At 40.5% G+C, this 19,047-nt stretch overlaps 1 long non-coding RNA gene across 1 annotated transcript in view; it reads right to left on the reverse strand.

The window, feature by feature from the left end:
• Positions 1 to 18,781, reverse strand: part of LOC141370734 (uncharacterized) — a 62,776-nt gene extending 43,995 nt beyond the window's left edge. The window contains exon 1 of the long non-coding RNA XR_012375042.1: positions 18,561 to 18,781. This is a non-coding gene — a long non-coding RNA (uncharacterized lncRNA). The remainder of the gene's footprint in view (positions 1 to 18,560) is intronic.
• Positions 18,782 to 19,047: the final 266 nt, after the last annotated feature.

The raw sequence follows: 19,047 nt of genomic DNA on the forward strand, positions 1-19,047 counted from the left end.
AATGGGAGAAAATATTTGCAAATGACATATCAGATAAAGGGCTAGTAACCAAAATCTATAAAGAACTTATCAAACTCAACACCCAAAGAACAAATAATCCCATCAAGAAATGGGCAGAAGACATGAACAGACATTTTTCCAAAGAAGACATCCAAATGGCCAACAGACACATGAAAAAGTGCTCAACATCGCTCAGCATCAGAGAAATCCAAATCAAAACCTCAATGAGATACCACCTCACACCAATCAGAATGGCTAAAATTAACAAGTTAGGAAACGACAGATGTTGGCGGGGATGAGGAGTAAGGGGAACCCTCCTACACTGTTGGTGGGAATGCAAGCTGGTGCATCCACTCTGGAAAACAGTATGGAGGTTCCTCAAACAGTTGAAAATAGAGCTACCATACGATCCAGCAATTGCACTACTGGGTATTTACCACAAAGGTACAAATGTAGGGATCCAAAGGGGTACATGCACCCCAATGTTTATAGCAGCAATGTCCACAATAGCCAAACTGTGGAAAGAGCCAAGATGTCCATCGACAGATGAATGGATAAAGAAGAAGTGGTATATATATACAAGGGAATATTATGCAGCCATCAAAAGGAATGAGATCTTGCCATTTGCAAGGACGTGGATAGAACTGGAGGGTGTTATGCTGAGTGAAATAAGTCAGTCAGAGAAAGACCTGTATCATATTACCTCACTGATATGAGGAATTCTTAATCTCAGGAAACAAACTGAGGGTTGCTGGAGTGGTGGGGGGTGGGAGGGATTGGGTGTCTGGGTGATAGACATTGGGGAGGGTATGTGCTACGGTGAGCGCTGTGAATTGTGCAAGACTGTTGAATCACAGATCTGTACTTCTGAAACAAATAATGCAGTATATATTAAGAAAAAGAAAAGAAGAAGAAGATAGCAGGAGGGGAAGAATGAAGGGGAGTAAGTCGGAGGGGGAGACGAACCATGAGAGACGATGGACTCTGAAAAACAAACTGAGGGTTCTATAGGGGAGGGGGTGGGGGGATGGGTTAGCCTGGTGACGGGTATTAAAGAGGGCACATTCTGCGTGGAGCACTGGGTGTTATGCACAAACAATGAGTCATGGAACACTACATCAAAAACTAATGATGTAATGTATGGTGATTAACATAACAATAAAAATTATTTTTAAAAAAGTAGTAACATAGATATTAGTACAAAATAAAAAAGACAGTGTGGTACTGTTTAAGAATAGACAAACAGGAAAATAAGACATAATGTAGACAAGAGAAATAAAGGAACTCTCTCTATATATTTTTTTATAATCAGAATATTTATTATTATGTTATGTTAATCACCATACATCACATCATTAGTTTTTGATGTAGTGTTCCATGATTCATTGTTTGCATATAACACCCAGTGCTCCATGTAGTACGTGCCCTCTTTAATACCCGTCACCAGGCTAACCCATCCCCCCACCCCAGTATGAGGAATTCTTAATTTCAGGAACTGTATATATTTTTTTACCACAAGTGTGGCAATGCAGAACCGTCAGAAAATGTTTGTATGTTTGTTTGTTTGTTTGTTTGTTTTAAATAAGTGGTGCTGGGTCAGTTGGATAGCCATATGGAATAAAATGAAATTTGACTTCTACATTACTATCACAAAAAAATGACTTTAGGAAGATTTTAGATTTAAATGTAATGACAAAACAGAAAAGTTTCTAGAAGATAGAATAGAAGAATATAGTCATTACTTGAGATGAGAGAAGGGGGCAGAAACAGAAAAGGATGGAAGAGGGGAAGTAAGGAGAAGCAACTGCCAGAAGGCAACTAAACCACATTTCATTTGAATTGAAAGGTAACTCAATAGAAAAAAGACATTAAGATGTTAAAACTACTTCGGTCTTAAACTGTATTTGTCGTTAAAACAAAATGAATTCTCTCTGGAAATGAACAACACAGCTTCCCAGATACTACATGGCATAATGGATGTAAGAAAAGGATGTCAAATAGAATAAATTATCTACTTCTGTAACACTATCTCATAATTTACTTTCACTTTTTTAAAATCCCAATAAATAAAAAGGAAACTGTGCTACAATTCATGTGTAAATTACAGAATACATACTGTCACTGCTACATTTAAAATAATGTAAGCTAATGTGAGTCTCTCAGAAAGTAGGAAATTAAAGCTCCTGTCTTCCTAGGGAAAAAAAAAAAAAAGAGCTTAATTAACTGGCCAAAGAAATACAGTGAAAGCATAAAATATCATTAAGAAAGTGGGGAAAAAATGAGACACACAGAAAAGCTTCTCGGAAGCTAAAAGAGAAACTAAGGCGTATCCTGAAAGAAGACCATGTTGTTTTCTTTCCTAAACTGACCATAGTCCTCAACTGCCATTTGTCCTCACTCTCACACTTTGATCCCTATGCTGTGCAAACTGTCAAGAGTTTGCTCTGCTAATATTTCCTTTGACACCAGCATTGCCCAGTCTTGGCAGTGATGAAGGGTAAAGGACCAAAACTGTATGGAACTGTATGGAAGTTGGTGTGAATTGGGTGGACAGAATGTTCCTTAAGTTCACCTGAAGCCCCAGAGTAGGCTTCTCACTATTGTAAGCCCTGAGTCTATATTAATTTTCTTAAACTTGAGAAATAGAAGGGAGAACTACAAAACAACTTGAATGAACTTCAGTTGTGAATTTGTTAAATTAACATGTAATTAATATTTATTAAGTACAACACCAGGGTATGTGATGGCAGGCTGTAGTTCAACAAAAGACCACAAGGGAAGCTGAAATAGAGAAGTTTAGTACTCATAGGGCCTGGAGAAAGTACACAGCATGTAGAGAGGGGCCACAGGGGAGGTCAAGACAGGGTGAAGGCAAAGAGTAAGCAGCAGGACCTGGGGCACATGCTTTCCATGGAAGGAGGGCTTTGGGGTTCTTGGACTAAGGTCAGATTGGTCAATTCAAGCCAAAAAGAGGCAGGTTTTGGTAAGCTCCACAAGGCTCTTAACCTAAGGGACAGCAAAGGAAAGGCTCTGGAAAGCAAGGGAGACTGAACAAGGGAGACTGTTGCTCACAAGGCTTTGGGGGTTCAGGGGAGAGGATCCTACCAAGAATTTACATTTGCTTATGGCTGTTCTCTAGGGCATGAATTTGTTGGAGGGGACTAGTGTCAGTCCAAGGCTCCTGTAGGCCATTTGACCACACAAAATGAATGCCAAGACAGCATCATCATAGAATAGTTTGGGTAAACTCACAACAATCCGTCCTGTGATGCCTCAACAATAGGAACAGCAATCACTTGCCTCTCTATAAGTCCAGCCCCTTGAGAACCATAGGCTAGGTGGAAATTCCACTAGACTCCATGTTTCTGGAGCCCATGTGTGAACAGCTTAGGAGGTGAAATGGGTAGCTTGATCTAAATCTACAATGTCTCATGGGCCAAAGGGGATACACACATACCTAGTTAAGGAGGAGATTCCACAATGGGAAGCAGCGTTTTTGGAAAGAGCAGCCAGCAGAAGTCTAGTGAAGGTTCTATGATGGTGGCAGCATACCTGGGAGCTCCAGCAGAAAGCAGCAGTGGTCTGGTAAAATCAGTTTTCCACCAGATAAGTTCTGTCACCAAGGGGCACATGTCCCCACCTGGGAACTTTTCGGAGTTTTCTTTGGGAGCAAAAGGGGCACTTGTCTGCGACCACTTTGGCTAAAGCGGGGGGGGGGGGGAATGCTGCTCCTGTATGCCCAGTCAGTGAGTGCTGTCACTCTCTTATGGCCTGATATAATATGGGCCCACTCTGCTATAGATATGGCATCTCTAGGGGATTAGCTGTGTCCAGGGTTGTGTTTGGTACTCCAAATGTGGCTCACGTGGAACCCATATGTAGTTTGGATGAGTCTGCAATGTTATTATAATGTGTTTCTTGTGTTTGTTAGCATGTGTATGCTGAGACATTATTGACCATAATCCTTATGTACAAATTGGCTATTTCTTCCTAAATGGAGGCACTCCAGAGGGGCTTTCCCTAAATCATGAAATTATCTTTTTGCCATTGTGCAGACCACACTACAAGCCCATTGGCTACTGCCCAGGAATCATCAAAAATGTATGTTCTTGGGAGTCTCTACAACCTGGCCATTGTAGAGGCAAGTGCACGGCCACCAATTCTGCCAGTTGGGCCGAGACAGGAGAGCCCTCCCTGACTAGGGATATCCCACTAGCAGGATGATATGCTGTGGCCTTCCAGCAGGCTGCATTGCATATAGTGGTGGTACTGCCATTGGTGAAGAACACCAACTCTCTTTCCATGTCAGAAGGTGGGTCCCAAGGGGCTTCCAAAACTGCTGAAGGAACCAACTGTGGGAGTGCCACTACTTGCACTTGAGTTGGGGGAGGGAAGTCACATCCTCCTGTAATTTAAAAAGGCCCTTGACATCAAGTTTAGCCCTTTCCTAAAAGGTACCATTCCCATTTTAACAGTGAGTCCTCAGTGGCCATGCCAAGCCTCTGGTGGGTTGAATTCCTGATCCACAGCAGGATGGGGACTTGTATACAAAGCAGTATTGGCTGTCAGCCCATTAATACCTCTGACTCTAAAAGGGCCCAGTAGACTGCCAAAAATTAGCCCTCTAGTAACTTATACTGAGCTGCTGTCTGGGGCAGATGTCTGGTCCAGAACCCCATAGAGCCATGCTTAGTCTGGAGACTCCATGAGGCATAATCAGGCATTGCCAAGATTCAACCCACAAATCTGATGCTGCAGAGACTAAGGACAAGACCTGCTGTATGGCTTGCTGAGTCATTTGTGAGGCAGCCTGTTGAGGTTCTCACCAAGGGAAAGAAGTCAATTTACATGTAATAGCATAAATAGGCCTAAGTAGAATGGGTAAGTGTGAAATGTGTTGCTTCCAAAAGGTGAAGAGACCTAACATTTGTTGTGCCTGCTGCCGTGTAGTAGGTCGTTGTATGGAGTTGATGTTTTACCGTGAGAGGAATTTTGCACCCCTCAGCTCACTATGCTAAGAAACTGAACAAAAATGGCAGGTCCTTGGATCTTATGTGAGGCCATGGCCCACCCTCCCCACTGTAAATGTTGTGTTACTATTAGATGTAAGTGTTACTATTAGATGGCAACATCAGGAGGTCTCCTTAGTAGAGTCTCACGTCAAAGGCAGTAATGGGTGAATCTGGGTAAATTTAGATTTTGTCTGAATAGATTATAGATGATAGTGGGGTTATTTAGATAACCCTGGGCAGCCGAGTAAAGGTACACTGGGTGCCCTCAAAATGAAAATCAAATTAAGGTTGTGAGTATTCAGTTATAAGGACCGAGTAAAGCATGTTGGCTAGATCTGGAACAGCAAAGTGTGCGTCCTAAGGTTTTCAGATGGCATCTATCATCTCTATAATATCAGGAACCTTGATGGCAAGAACCTGTGCATTTAAGTTTTGATAATTAATTGTAAATTTCTATTCACTGGAAGCCAGTCTTACCACTGGCCAGATTAAAGGGTGAGATGGTGGGCCTAATGACCCCAGTATCCAGCATATCACCAGCGAAGGCCCTGTGTACATTGAGTTAGCTGATACTGTGGTGTACTTACTGTTTTCACTGAAAAAGGCAGTTGGACATGTTCCCTTTTGGTGGTTCCCATGAGAAAGACTAGGAATTTGAGATTATTCCAACAGGCATGTGGCTGGGTGAGGATATCTATAGCTATAATAGCAAAAAAGAGAAACAGAAGGGCCACCACCACTGGCAATTGTTTTAGAAATATATTATCAGTAGACACACCTAGTTTAATTTGTTTTACCTGTTATGCCCATACATTATAACAGTCTCCCTTGGGGAATTTAGAAGAGTTGCCTAGAATTACTGTGACTTGGGCTTCTGAGTCTAATAGAGCCAAGAATGCCTGGATACTCAAATAGTGGCCATAGTTAGATTGTCTTTGATGAGTGGAAATCCATGTTGCTGAACCCATACATAACCTCTATCTCTGCCACCATGGCCACTTGGCTCATGAGCCCAGTGGGTGATGACAGGAGTGGCTGGGGAAGGAGGCTGACTGGTATCCACAGAACAGGTCATCCTATCTACACAGTTATTAAAACCCTCTTCTGCCTGGGCACCAGGGGCACTCAGTCAGTTAAGCATCCAACTCTTGATTTCTGCTCATGTCATGATCTCAGGATAGTGGGATCAAGCCTCGTGTTGGGCTCTGCATTCACCAGGGAGTCTGCTTGAGGATTCTCTCCCCCTCCCTTTGCCCCTCCCCCTGCTCACACTCTCTCTCTCTCAAATAAATAAATAAATCTTTAAAAAAAAAAACCCTTCTGCTGAGGTCACCCTTCAGTGAACATTCACATGGGACACAAATATCCTCACATTTTTTGCCCATTCATTGAGGTCTCTACACATAGTTCTTCTCCAAATGATTTTGTCACTAATTATCCAATCATTTCCTTCTGAGTCCCTGACGATTCAACCACACTATTGGCCACAACTGACAAATTGGTATATAATTGCACATCTGGACATTTCTCATTCCAAGAAAAGTGAACAAACAGGCACACTGTTCAAAGTTCTGCCCACTGGGAGAATTTCCCTTCACCACTGTCCTTCAGGGATGTCCCAGAGAGGGACTGTTGTGTTGCAGCTGTTTACTTTTGGATGGTGCCTAGATATCATGCAGAATATTCCATCTATAAACCAGACCCAAGTCTTCTTCTGACACTTGAATGTAAGGAATCCTTAAGGTATAGGTGCAGGCTGGAAGAGAGAAGGCAATGTAGCAGGAATTGGGACACCGGGCATTTGGGCCACTTCATGTAAATTACTTATGCATTCAGAGCCTATTTGGGCCTAATCAGGTACATTAGGTCATAAAGTAACTTGATGGCCCACAGTTGCATTCAGTCTCTATTTAGGCCCTTAGCAGGCTAAGAGTTGTTTCTCAAAAGGAAAGTAGTTATCTACAGATGCTGGCAGGGTCTTGCTCCAAAATCTTAAGGCCTGCACTGTGATTCACATATGGGGGCCTGAGAAAGTCCCCAGAAAGGATCACTATCTGCCACTGATACTTCAAGCACCATTGGATGTTCTGGATCATATGGCCCACACAGAAGGACAGCTTGAAGAGCATCCTCAACCTGTTGTAGAACCTTCTCTAGTTCTATTCCCCACTCAAAACTAACTGCTTTTTGGAGGGGAAGAATGAAGGGGGGGGAATCGGAGGGGGAGATGAACCATGAGAGATGATGGACTCTGAAAAACAAACTGAGGGTTCTAGAGGGGAGGGGGGTGGGAGGATGGGTTAGCCTGGTGATGGGTATTAAAGAGGGCACGTTCTGCATGGAGCACTGGGTGTTATAAACAAACAATGAATCATGGAACACTACATCAAAAACTAATGATGTAATGTATTGTGATTAACATAACAATAAAAAATTTTTTTAATGGAAAAAAAAACTAACTGCTTTTCGAGTTGCTTGGTAAATAGGCTAGAATAACACAACTGAATGAGGAATATGTTGCCTCCAAAATCTAAAGGGACCCACTAAGCATTGTTCCATTTCCTTGGTTGTAGTAGAAGCCAGATGCAACAACTTATCTTTCAACTTAGAAGGGATATCTCCACATGCCCTATACCACTGGACCACTAGAAATTTCACTGAAGTAGAAGGCCTCCAACTTTTAGTTAGAATTATATCCTATCCTGTAATATGCAAATGTCCTACCAACAAGTCCAGAGTAGTTGCTACTTGTTATTCCATAGGTCCAATCAGCATAATGTCATCAGTGTAATGGATCAGTTTGATCTCTTGTGGAAGAGAAAGGTAAGATCCTTGAGAACTACTTTATGACATAAGGCTAGAGAATTGTTGTACCCCTGAGGTATAGAATGAAGGTGTATTGCTGGTCTTACCAGCAGAAAGCAAATTGCTTCTGTTTGGCCTTATGGAAAGCTATGGAAATGAAACCACATCTGGTTGTGCTAACAATAACCCACTGTCTTTCTCCAAGATTCATCTGTTTTCTGCCCAGGTTAAATAGAAGAGTTGGTTGGGGATTGTGGGAACCACCACTCCTGCATTTTTCAAGTCTTTGGTGTCACTAATGTCTGCAATCTCTCCAGGATTATAATATTGCTTTTCCTATGTAGAGGAAGTTCTAATGGCTTCCATTTTGCCTATCCCATCATAAGCCCTCATTCCACAGGTCAGGGAACCATTGTGGGGATTCCACCAGCTGCTCAGTATGGCTATTCTGAAACTGGAGAAGTAACCAAAAAATGGTTTCAGAGATCCACTGATTTGAGTTAAAGCTCCACAATACCCTGACCTCCATAAGCCTCTACTCTGATTGGTTGGTCACAGTGACATTTTGGGTCTCTTAGAACCCATGTCAGTTCAGAGCCAGTGTCCAGTAGCACCTGGACTATTTCTCCCCAGTGCACAATTACCCTGGTAAAAGGCTGTATTCTTTTAGTAAAAGGCTGGAAAAAAGATTAACAGTTTAAATTTTCAGTAGCATACCAAGTTCCTTCCTCATGGGGACCTGGCCTCCCCTTCATTTAAGGGGTTTGGGTTTGTAAACTCGTTCAAGTCTGGAAATTGATTGAGGGACAGTAACTCTGTTTTTTCAGACTCAGCTTAAACTTTTATTCAGGGGCGTCTGGGTGGCTCAGTAGGTTGGGCGGCTGCCTTCAGCTTGGGTCATGATCCTGGGGTCCTGGGATCAAGCCCCACATCAGGGTCCCTGCTCGGTAGGGAGTCTGCTTCTCCCTCTCCCTCTGCCTGTTGCCCCCCTTGCTTGTGCTCTCTCTCTCTCTGTGTCGAATAAATAAATAAAATCTTTAAAAAAAAAAAAAACACCTTTATTCAGTTGACGTATAATTTTTCTACGGAAATCAAGCCCACATTTAGTAGGCTTTCTACTAAACACCCCAATCATTTAGCCAATACCATTAGTCTGAGCAAGTTAGACTATTCTGATGGATTTTTTGATTCCGCTGTCCATTACAGTACCACATGCACCTTGCCTTCGGTGGTTGAGTGCTGCCACTTGGCCTTGGCCATACAGAGATCCAATTACTCCCATTGCATTTAGGTTTCCCAATTCAGCGACTGCAGTGCCACTATAAGGTCTGTTCTACAGAGAAGAACAATCACAGAGCTCTTCAAGGATTCTAGAGCTCCCCTCACTAATCTCTCACAGTATTGGTGAAAAATAAGTCTTCTGAACCCTCCCAGTGTGGGTGAGTAGGTCTTAAAGGACAAACACACTCTAATATTCCAATCTCCCTAAGCTTTTGAATCTCTTCTACATGAAACCAAGGCATGTATGGCATTTCCAGTTCACTCACTGTGGGACACCTTATGGTCCATATGTCAACCAATCAAACACATTGTTAGAGCCTTTTCTAACTCCACAAGTTGCAACACTAAATGCAGAATCCCTGCTTAATAAGCTCATCCAATAAATTAGGCTTGATTCAACTTTATGTCCCTTCACCATTACCTCACACCCTTAGCATCCATCCCCACACATGTTCTCCAAATTCCTGTCTGTATAAATTAGAAAAGTAAAGTCACTTTTTTTTTTGGAGTATAACACATCTCTTCATGGGTCATCCCTTATAGTTCACTTTTAGGGACAGCTGGGACTTGAGTCTAGTTTAAGGTCTAGAAGCAAAGCAGGAGTGGTCTGGGTGAGCCCTAAGGAGAATCAGCATTGTCTTTTTTGACAGCTGCCTCAGGGGAGTCTATTGCAGTTGACTCCAGCACCCTCAACAGCTCAGTTTAATCTGAGCACCCCATGGCACAGTCAATTTATTTTTTTTAAGATTTTATTTATTCATTTGACAGAGAGAGAGAGCACAAGCAAGGGGGAGAAGCAGAGGGAGAAGCAGCCTCCCCACTGAGCCGGGAGCCGATGCAGAGCTCAATCCCAGGACTCAGTGGTCATGACCTGAGCTGAAGGCAGAAGCTTAACCATCTGAGCCACCCAGTCGCCCTGGCACAGTCAATTTAATATATAAAATTAATTTGATATCCTATCGGGTGGAATGGAAGTGTCAATACCGCTCTGGGTAATACACTGGCAGGGGGATGCTGCTGCCACAAGAAGTGGGGAGGTCACTTCCACAGAGCTTAGGGAAGACACTTCTGATACAGGCAGGGAGGCCAATTCTGCTGGGAGTGGAAAGTGTATTCTACTAGCAAAGAAGATGCGTCTTAATTTAGGGGCTCAATATCCCCCAGCTTCATCAGAGTGTATCCACATATCCCCAGTCCAATTTTCAGGATCCTATTCTCTCCCCACCAATGCCCTCATTTTTACAGTAGTTTCCCTTCAAGGCTGGGAGATCATCTTGTGTTGTAATTCAGCCAGTCACAGGATGAGGTTTTGTGTTAGATTTTCAGCAATTTTGGTGCCATGGCTAATGGACGTAAGGGTCTCCTTGAAGACATACATAAATGTTCTTAGGTTATTTATGCAGCATTTGAGCTGGGATTTCAAATCTTTGAGCTCATCCTTTACCACACCATTTTGTCTAGCAATATTAGGAGAAACAAACCAATGCCATTATATTCATTCATTTTCCAAGCATGTTCAAAGCATCATATACAAAGTCGTCTAGCTGCTCACTTCTTATAAGTAATTGATTAAGAACATCTAATACAGATATTTTGTATATTTCCATTGTCAGATCATACTATGGATTATCACTGTTCTCTTTACTACTGGACATAAAGTCATTAGTATCTTTATTTAGTGTCCCTTATCAGATTAAAGAGACATTCCAGAAACCTCAGAACCAATTCATAAAACCCATTCTTAACCTTCTGTTCCTTTAGAAACACTCCCACTACCAAAATAAATATTGGGGTTATAAAGGGATAGAGAGGAGCCAAGAAATATGCAGGTTTTTTGGCTATCGTTTTATTTAGTTTCTTCTTAAAATATTATTATACAATCTGGTAAATTTAGTGTTTTATGGAAATGGCATTGGAAAGACTGAAATCAAGCATCTATACCTGGTGGCCCATTATCAATATCTGTTAGTTCTAATGATCACATTTGTGTTACCCTTGGAGAATTTTCCAAAATTTAAAATAGTTTTATAATGTGGCTTCCTTGGGGGCAGGGCTATAGACCAAATAATTTTGAGCATTTTCAAGGGAATTTCTAGGGATTTTGAAATTCACTGAGTCTCCTATTTCTGGTTTATGTATTTCTCCCCTTTTACCCTTATATAAGTTTATCAATAAATATTTGCAAATGGGTAAATATATATAAGATGCAATTAAAAATCTCACACAAATTCTGTTTAGTATATTTTGAGGTGAGGGAATTAGATATACATAGTAGTGAGGACCTTGATCTTGGACACATGTGAAGCAAAAACAAAAAACCTTCTAATTTAATTGTGGCAACCTAGGTTCTAAGGAGTCCTTTCCAAATATTGCTTTATGTTAGATCAGATCAGGTAACTTATGGGTGAAAAAATGGCCTCATCTTTCTTCTTAGAAGAAGTCTGTAATGTTGTGTGACACATTTTAGTGAAACCAAATACATATCTTGGCTCCTCCTCCTGTCTTTCATCCTACTCAGAATATATCTAGTTCTTGTGGGCACTGATGTTTTTAAATCTTTCCACAAGTTCCAGTGTCCAGGGATCTTGTTCCCAGATCTCTTTTGACTCCACTGAATTTAGTGCCATCAGACACTTGTTAATTCCCTTGCAGATACTAAATACAGAAGTCACAGTCTGTAGCCTTCTGTGGAACTCTTGTTGACAAGACCTTGTTTCTTTTCCAGATTTAATCGATTGGATGATCAGAATACTATTTGGTCTTTATTGAGGTGGAATTGGTCACTTACACAGACTGACCCTACTGCATTTGTCCTCACTGGGCTGGAATGTGCCCATGTTTCACCCCATCCATTTTCTATACCCCCAACCCCACTCCATCTCCCATTCCCAACCATTTCTCTTCTTTTAAATAAAAAGGAATCTCTAACAACACCAAAAATGGAGATTATTGCTTCTTTTAGAACAATCCAGGTAAAAAGTGTAGAGAATAACCAAGGTTAAAGGCTACACTTTGGTAATTTGCCATAATAAGCCTGGAGCCCATGGAATAAATAATATAACATGGAAAATAAAATGAGTGTTACAGGTTCAAAGACCCATGGTCCTCGGGTTAAAGGTGATTCCTTCTCAGAAACTATGTTTTTCTTTTTGGCCGGTTATTTAATCCCTTCAACAGCCATATGGAACATCATTTTGGCCAGTTACTATTTTAGACATCAAGTTAGTTCAGTCACAAGATAACCAGTAACTCTGAGTTTGGGAAGCAGGAATTGTCCCTTGACCAGGAAGAGTGGTGATGGTGATGTGCAGCAAAATGAGTTTACAGTATCCTCCCCATGTTGAGTGCTGACTTCTACTATCAAGTGTAGTATAAAAATGTTTTCAATTTAGATGCTGCTCAGTGGAAATGGCTTTAGTTATGTTGGCAAGAACAGAAGCAGGAAAAATAATATTCTAGGAGAGAGTAATTGAGTGAAGGGAGACATGATGGGAGAGATGGATTATAGATGAAGGGTGATAGTGAATTTGAAATGGGCAGTAGGGAAAAACAGTTAAAGAAGCTGTCTGTGGTCTATTTGCTCATTTTATTGGTGAAGTAACCCTGGGAGAAAGAAAATAAGACAGGTGACCCAGTCTGATTTCTTTGTTAATTTAACTTCCAGATAAATAAACTAATGGTGTTTGCAAGAAGAGTGTGATATGGACACACTTCACTGCATGGCCAGTGCAGGTGCCTGTATAGTGGCAGGACCTAGCTGTAAACACATATGTAGATCTCTGCACTCACCCACCAGATTCTTAAAAGTTTAAGGAGGGCACGTGTTGTGATGAGCCCTGGGTGTTATACGCAACTAATGAATCATTGAACACTACATCAAAAACTAATGATGTACTATGTGCTGGCTAACTGAACATAATAAAAATTAATTAATTAATTAATTAGTTAATTATTTTTAAAAAGTTTATATGAAGGCCTTAACTGGGTTCAGTCATGTACACTATCCAGAAGATCTCAACAACACCTTATTCTCTCAAAGCTACGTCTTTGAAAACCTCCTCCACTGTGGGAATGGTGGGTGGAACTTACATTCCAAGGACAGGGAGGAGTGAGAAGCATCTAATTGCCCTGGCCAAGGTCTCGGGTCTACTGGTGGTCACATCCTCTCAATGACCTCCTCCAACAGGCACTGCAGCAGGTTAGGGGTCAAAAGTAAGCAGTCTGTTGGAAACCAGACATTAACCCAATAATCTCTTCCACTCACCGGTATCTAAAATTGGTTTTCTATGGCTGAGTAACAAACTTAGTGGTATACAGCAATATAAATTTAATATCTCACAGTTTCTGTAGGTGGGAAGTCTGGGCTCAGTGTGAATAGTCTCTGCCCAAGGCTAATTAAGCTGGAATTAAGAAGTTAGAGCTACAGTTTCCACCTGGATCTCAGTATCCACTTTGAAGCTCACTGGCTATTGACAGAATTTGGGGCTTTCTATCCCTCTGCCAAAAATTCATATCAATTCGCTTAGCCAGTTCTCTGAGAACTAAAACTATTTCCTCAAATACCACTGGTAAACTTTAACATCATTAATTTTCTTCAAAGTTTTTGCCACTTTGTACTAAAGGTGGATAAGCAATAATTCTGGAATCATATATTAATCATATACTTTTCAATCCCCAATTTATACTTGCTAAAAATCTGCTAACCAGTAAGATATAATTCATGGGTCTGAAAATAAATCCTGCCAATTATACCAAACTGAAATAGCACATGCATACAGTTAATCAGACTCTCCTAATTCAGAGATATTGGTCAGATTTAAATTTTTTTTACTATTTCAGTAGGTATGAGCAATCAAGAGGCCCAGACAGGGAGAGACATCTTGGACATCCCACCAAGGAAACAACAGTCTTGAATCCCAAATAATAGAGGAGTCTCAAAGAAGGGTTTAACAGAGTAACGTCACAGACTGAGTGGTATTGACATTTTGAAACATCTCCATTTTATATTCCACAGACAGGTATAGTTGGCTTGGCATTCTCCAGGGATCCATTCCTCACAAATCTGTAGCTTCTGGGTTTATTTATATGTGCAATCCTCAATCTGGGATAGCCAACTAAAGACATTCAATAGATAGACTGTTCCTCTTAGGAAATATTGTTCATTGATTTGTCCATTAGACAGTTAGCTATACCGGGTACGTTGCTGCCTTCTCCTTTCCAATGGATGTCTCCATGCGGCAGGGGCAGGTGTTAGTAAATTAACTGCAAGCCAACTGCTTTAACTCTTTCCTACCCATTTCCAATCCACCTTCACATCTAACATGTAATCATACTCTCCCATCATTTGCTCCTAGAAGTAATGTCCATTCTCCTTCCTTAAAAACATTCTCCCAGATTATTATTCTTTTTGTTTTCCATTCATGCCTATTCAACCACAGTCCATTCTGACGGCAAACTCTGAGGTGATAATTTTCTAAAACACACCTGAGTATAAAGTAACCAAGGATGAGTTCAGCATTCAACACAAAGAGGAATTGTAATCCTCTTTAGTTTAGAAACTATGCGGGTTCAATCTTACCTCCAGAACACAGCATCACAGAATTAGTTATCATGAAACTGAACTAACCCAGCATCTAGTATAGTAGCAGACACATTATAGTTGGCCAATTTAGTATTATTGAATGGATAAATAAAAGAGCAGCCAGAAAAAAAAAAACTGCTGGAGGATGAAATCATCTGTAGACTATGTACCAAGTCTTCTACATTCTTAGCATTCATTTTATATCCCAGATTCTATAATTTGCTTCATAGGTTCTATGTTTATTACTATAAGTTTCCAAAAAAATTTTGTTGTTTTCTCTCTCCTTTCCACATATGGAAAAATAGAGATATTTTTAAATTTTTTATTTTATTTAAATTCAATTAATTAACATATAGTGTATTATTAGTTTCAGAGGTAGAGGTCAGTGACTCACCAGTCTTATGTAATACCCAGTGCTCATTACATCATGTGCCCTCCTTAATGCCCATCACCCAGTTTACCCCATCTCCCCACCAACCTCCCCTCCAGCAACCCTATTTGTTTCCCATAATTAAGAGTCTCTTAGGTTTGTCTCCCTCTCTGATTTCATCTTATTTTCTTTCCCTCCCTTCCCTTATGATAAAAGAGATTTTTATAAGAAAAAAACTCCAATTTTCATGTTGCTAGTGATTATTCTTTATGTGAAAAAAGATAAACAATTGTCAATAGGAGATGTGAAGGGATAGGGAGACAATCCATGGTTTGAAACGTGGCACATGACAGCTAAGTAGAACCAAAGACATATGGGCCAACCTGTGCATGTGAATGATTCAAGATTCAAGTTATATGCCCAGATATAAACCCGTATTTTGGTCCTTTCATCCCAATTATTGAACACTACATCTGAAACTAATGATGTACCGTATGTTGGTTAATGGAATTTAAATTTTTAAAAAAAGGAAAAGAAAAAATGATAGTGTTTGTAGAGTTCCATAACAAGCTGCAGAATATGACTCCCTATTTGATATCTGTAATGAGAGCAAAAACTGTCTAATGCAAAGGGACCTGGGGTTCAAGTTCCTAGAGTGCAGTACTGGTGTGAAGATCAACTCCTATCCAAAAGAATTTGGTCCATACAACTCTGGATGGAAGCCTAAGATGGATGAAATTTAAAATGGGAAGTATCCCAGGATATACTGTTTTCCTAAAATATACAACAAAGTAAGACAGACTTCCTCTGAAAAGTAAAGAGAATCAATTTGCCAGCTCTAGTCTGTTCGATTCAAATTTTTGATGAAGATGTCAAGATACACCAGACACTGAAACAGTATAAAGTAATGTTGGCAAATTTCTTCATAGATATAGATTGCTTTAATTCAAATACAGTCTTTTACCATTTGTCTTAGTCTATTTGGACTGCTATAACAAAATACCATTGACTGGATAGCTTATAAACAACAAACACTTATTTTTCACAGTTCTGGAGGCTGGAAGTCCAAGATCAGGATGCCCACAAGGTCATGTTCTAGTGTAGGCCCTCTTCTGGGTTGCAGACTGCTGATCTCTAGTTGTGTCCTCATATGGGAGACAGGGTGAGAGATCTCTCTGGGTTCCCTTTAATAAGAGCACCAATTCCATTCATGAGGGCTCTGCCCTCTTGGCCTAGAAACTTCCAAAAACCTGACCTCCTAATACCAACCATTACCTTAGGAGTTATGTTTCAACATATAAATTTTGGGGGAGACACAAACATTTAGACCATAGCACCCTTACTGCTATGTGTCCATTTACTCACTGTCTCTACTTATATTTCCTTACTTTATTTTTTATAATGCATAGTCTTATTTTTTTATTATGTTCAGTTAGCCACTGTATAGTACATCATTAGTTTTTGATGTAGTGTTCAATGATTCATTGGTTACATATAACACCCAGTGCTCATTACAACACTTGCCCTCAATATCCATCACCCTGTTACCCCCTGCCCCCACCCTCCTCCCTTCTGAAACCCTGTTTGTTTCCCATGGTCCATAGTCTGTCATGGTTCATCTCCCTCTCTGATTTCTCCCCCTTTAGATTGCCCTCCCTTCCCCTATGGTCCTCCATGCTATTGCTTATGTTCCACATATGAGTGAAACCATATGATAATTGTCTTTCTCTGCTTGACTTACTTCACTTAGCATAATCCTCTCCAATTCCATCCATGTCGATGCAGATGGTGGGTATTCATCCTTTCTGATGGCTGAGTAATATTCCATTGTATATACGTACCACATCTTCTTTATCCATTCATCTGTTGAAGGGCATCTCAGCTCCTCCAACAGTTTGGCTATTGTGGACATTGCTGCTATGAACATTGGGGTGCATGTGACCCTTCTTTTCACTACATCTGTGTCTTTGGAGTAAATACCTAGTAGTGCAATTGCTGGGTCAAAGGTAGCTCTATTTTTAACATCTTGAGGAACCTCCATACCATTTCCCAGAGTGGCTGCACCAGCTCGCATTCCCACCAACAGTAAGAGGGTTCCCCTTTCTCCACATCCTTGCCAACATTTGTTGTTTCCTGTTTTGTTAATTTTTGCCATTCTAACTCGTGTAAAGTGGTATCTCAGTGCTATGAATGAGATGCAGTCTAAACTGGATACTCTAACAGCTAGGGTAAACAAGGCAGAAGAACAAATTAGTGATTAGAAAATAAACTGATAGAAAGGAAGGAACAGGAGGAGGCCTGGGACAAACAGCTTAAAATCCATGAGAACAGACTTAGAGAGATTAATGATGCCATGAAACATTCCAATGTCAGAATTTTTGGGATCCCTGAGGGGGTGGAGAGAGAGAGAGGACTAGAAGGTATATTTGAGAAAATCATAGCTGAGAACTTCCCTAATCTGGGGAATGTAACAAGCATTCATGTCCTAGAGGCAGAGAGGACCCCTCCCAAGATCAAGGAGAACAGACCAATGCCCCAGCATGTAATAGTAAAACTCGCAAATCTTAGAACCAAGGAAGCCATCCTAAGAGCAGCTATAGGGAAGAGATTCCTTACATACGGAGGGAGGAACATCAGAATAACATCAGACCTGTCCACAGAGACTTGGCAAGCCAGAAAGGGCTGGCAAGACATATTCAAGGTACAAAATGAGAAGAACATGCAGCCAAGAATACTTTATCCAGCAAGGCTGTCATTCAGAACTGATGGAGAGATAAAGAGCTTCCAGGACCGGCAGAAACTGAAAGAATATGTGACCACCAAGCTAGCCCTGCAACAAATACTAGGGGAATTCTATAAAAGAAGAAAGACCCCAAGAGTTATATAGATCAGAAATTTACAGAGACCATCCATAGAAACAGGGACTGTACATACAATAGGATGGCAATAAATACATATCTTTCAGTAGTAACTCTCAATGTGAATGGCCTAAATGCTCCCATGAAACGGCACAGGGTTGCAGATTGGGTACAAAGACAGGAGCCATCCATATCCTGTGTACAAGAGACTCATTTTGAACTTAAAGACACCTCCAGACTGAAAGTGAGGGGATGGAGAACCATTTAACATTTCCTCATTTTAAAAATTTATGACTTCCTAAAGTTGACATAAAATTAAAATTTTATAGTAATTCTTTATATACATGCAAGCATTTGACCTTTTCTTTAGGTGTAATAGCTAGTTGTACCTACAAATTTACATTTCAAAATTCTCATCATTTTTATAATAAATTTATTTTATGTATTATAAAAAATTAAAATTTTATATGTGAAATGATTAAATGAGATGTATAGTTTACATAGTCACTTCCAGAAATCTATGCTCATAAATCTATAGAGATTCTGGGTTTATTTAATATAAGAATCTATAGAGATTCCGGGTTTATTTAATATAAGTAATCGTTCTATAGATAAGATCTCTACCTCTTAGTAATAAATATTAGCCTACTTACCCATCCAGCTGATGTGATTCCACTGGGTCACCTGGATTCTTTTACTTCCTTGATGATTTGTCTTCAAGAAAAGAATTGGCCAAATTGGTTAAATTGATTAAAGAATTAAGCAGCTGGAAAGATTTCTGCTTAATTAAACTACCTATTTCCTGGGACATTAGTGCCTTTCGCACCTTTAGCACACATTTTGAATCCTAGATTATAGACGCAGTCTTCTGCAACTTCTTTCTGGCATGCTGTTTTCCTTTTGCGGTGATTCAAGGCTGAGGCAAGCTGGCTCCTTTTCTGCTCCCAACCCAATCAAGAAGAAACACTCCCCCCCTCCTCCTTTCCTGCTCCTCCTGACTAAGCAGCAGCAGGGACAGCCAAAGAGCTTTGAATGGGGGCAACTGTTTCCTGAAGTGTGATGCGTGAAGAGATAGGAAGATATGAGCTTGAGCATCTCAGAAGCTTCAGTTCAGGAGGGAGGGAAGATGGCAGAATGGTA

This window comes from Callorhinus ursinus, unplaced genomic scaffold (assembly GCF_003265705.2).
Source record: "Callorhinus ursinus isolate GAN/ISIS: 27379988/994484 unplaced genomic scaffold, GSC_fseal_2.0 scaffold44, whole genome shotgun sequence".
Lineage (NCBI taxonomy): Eukaryota > Metazoa > Chordata > Mammalia > Carnivora > Otariidae > Callorhinus > Callorhinus ursinus.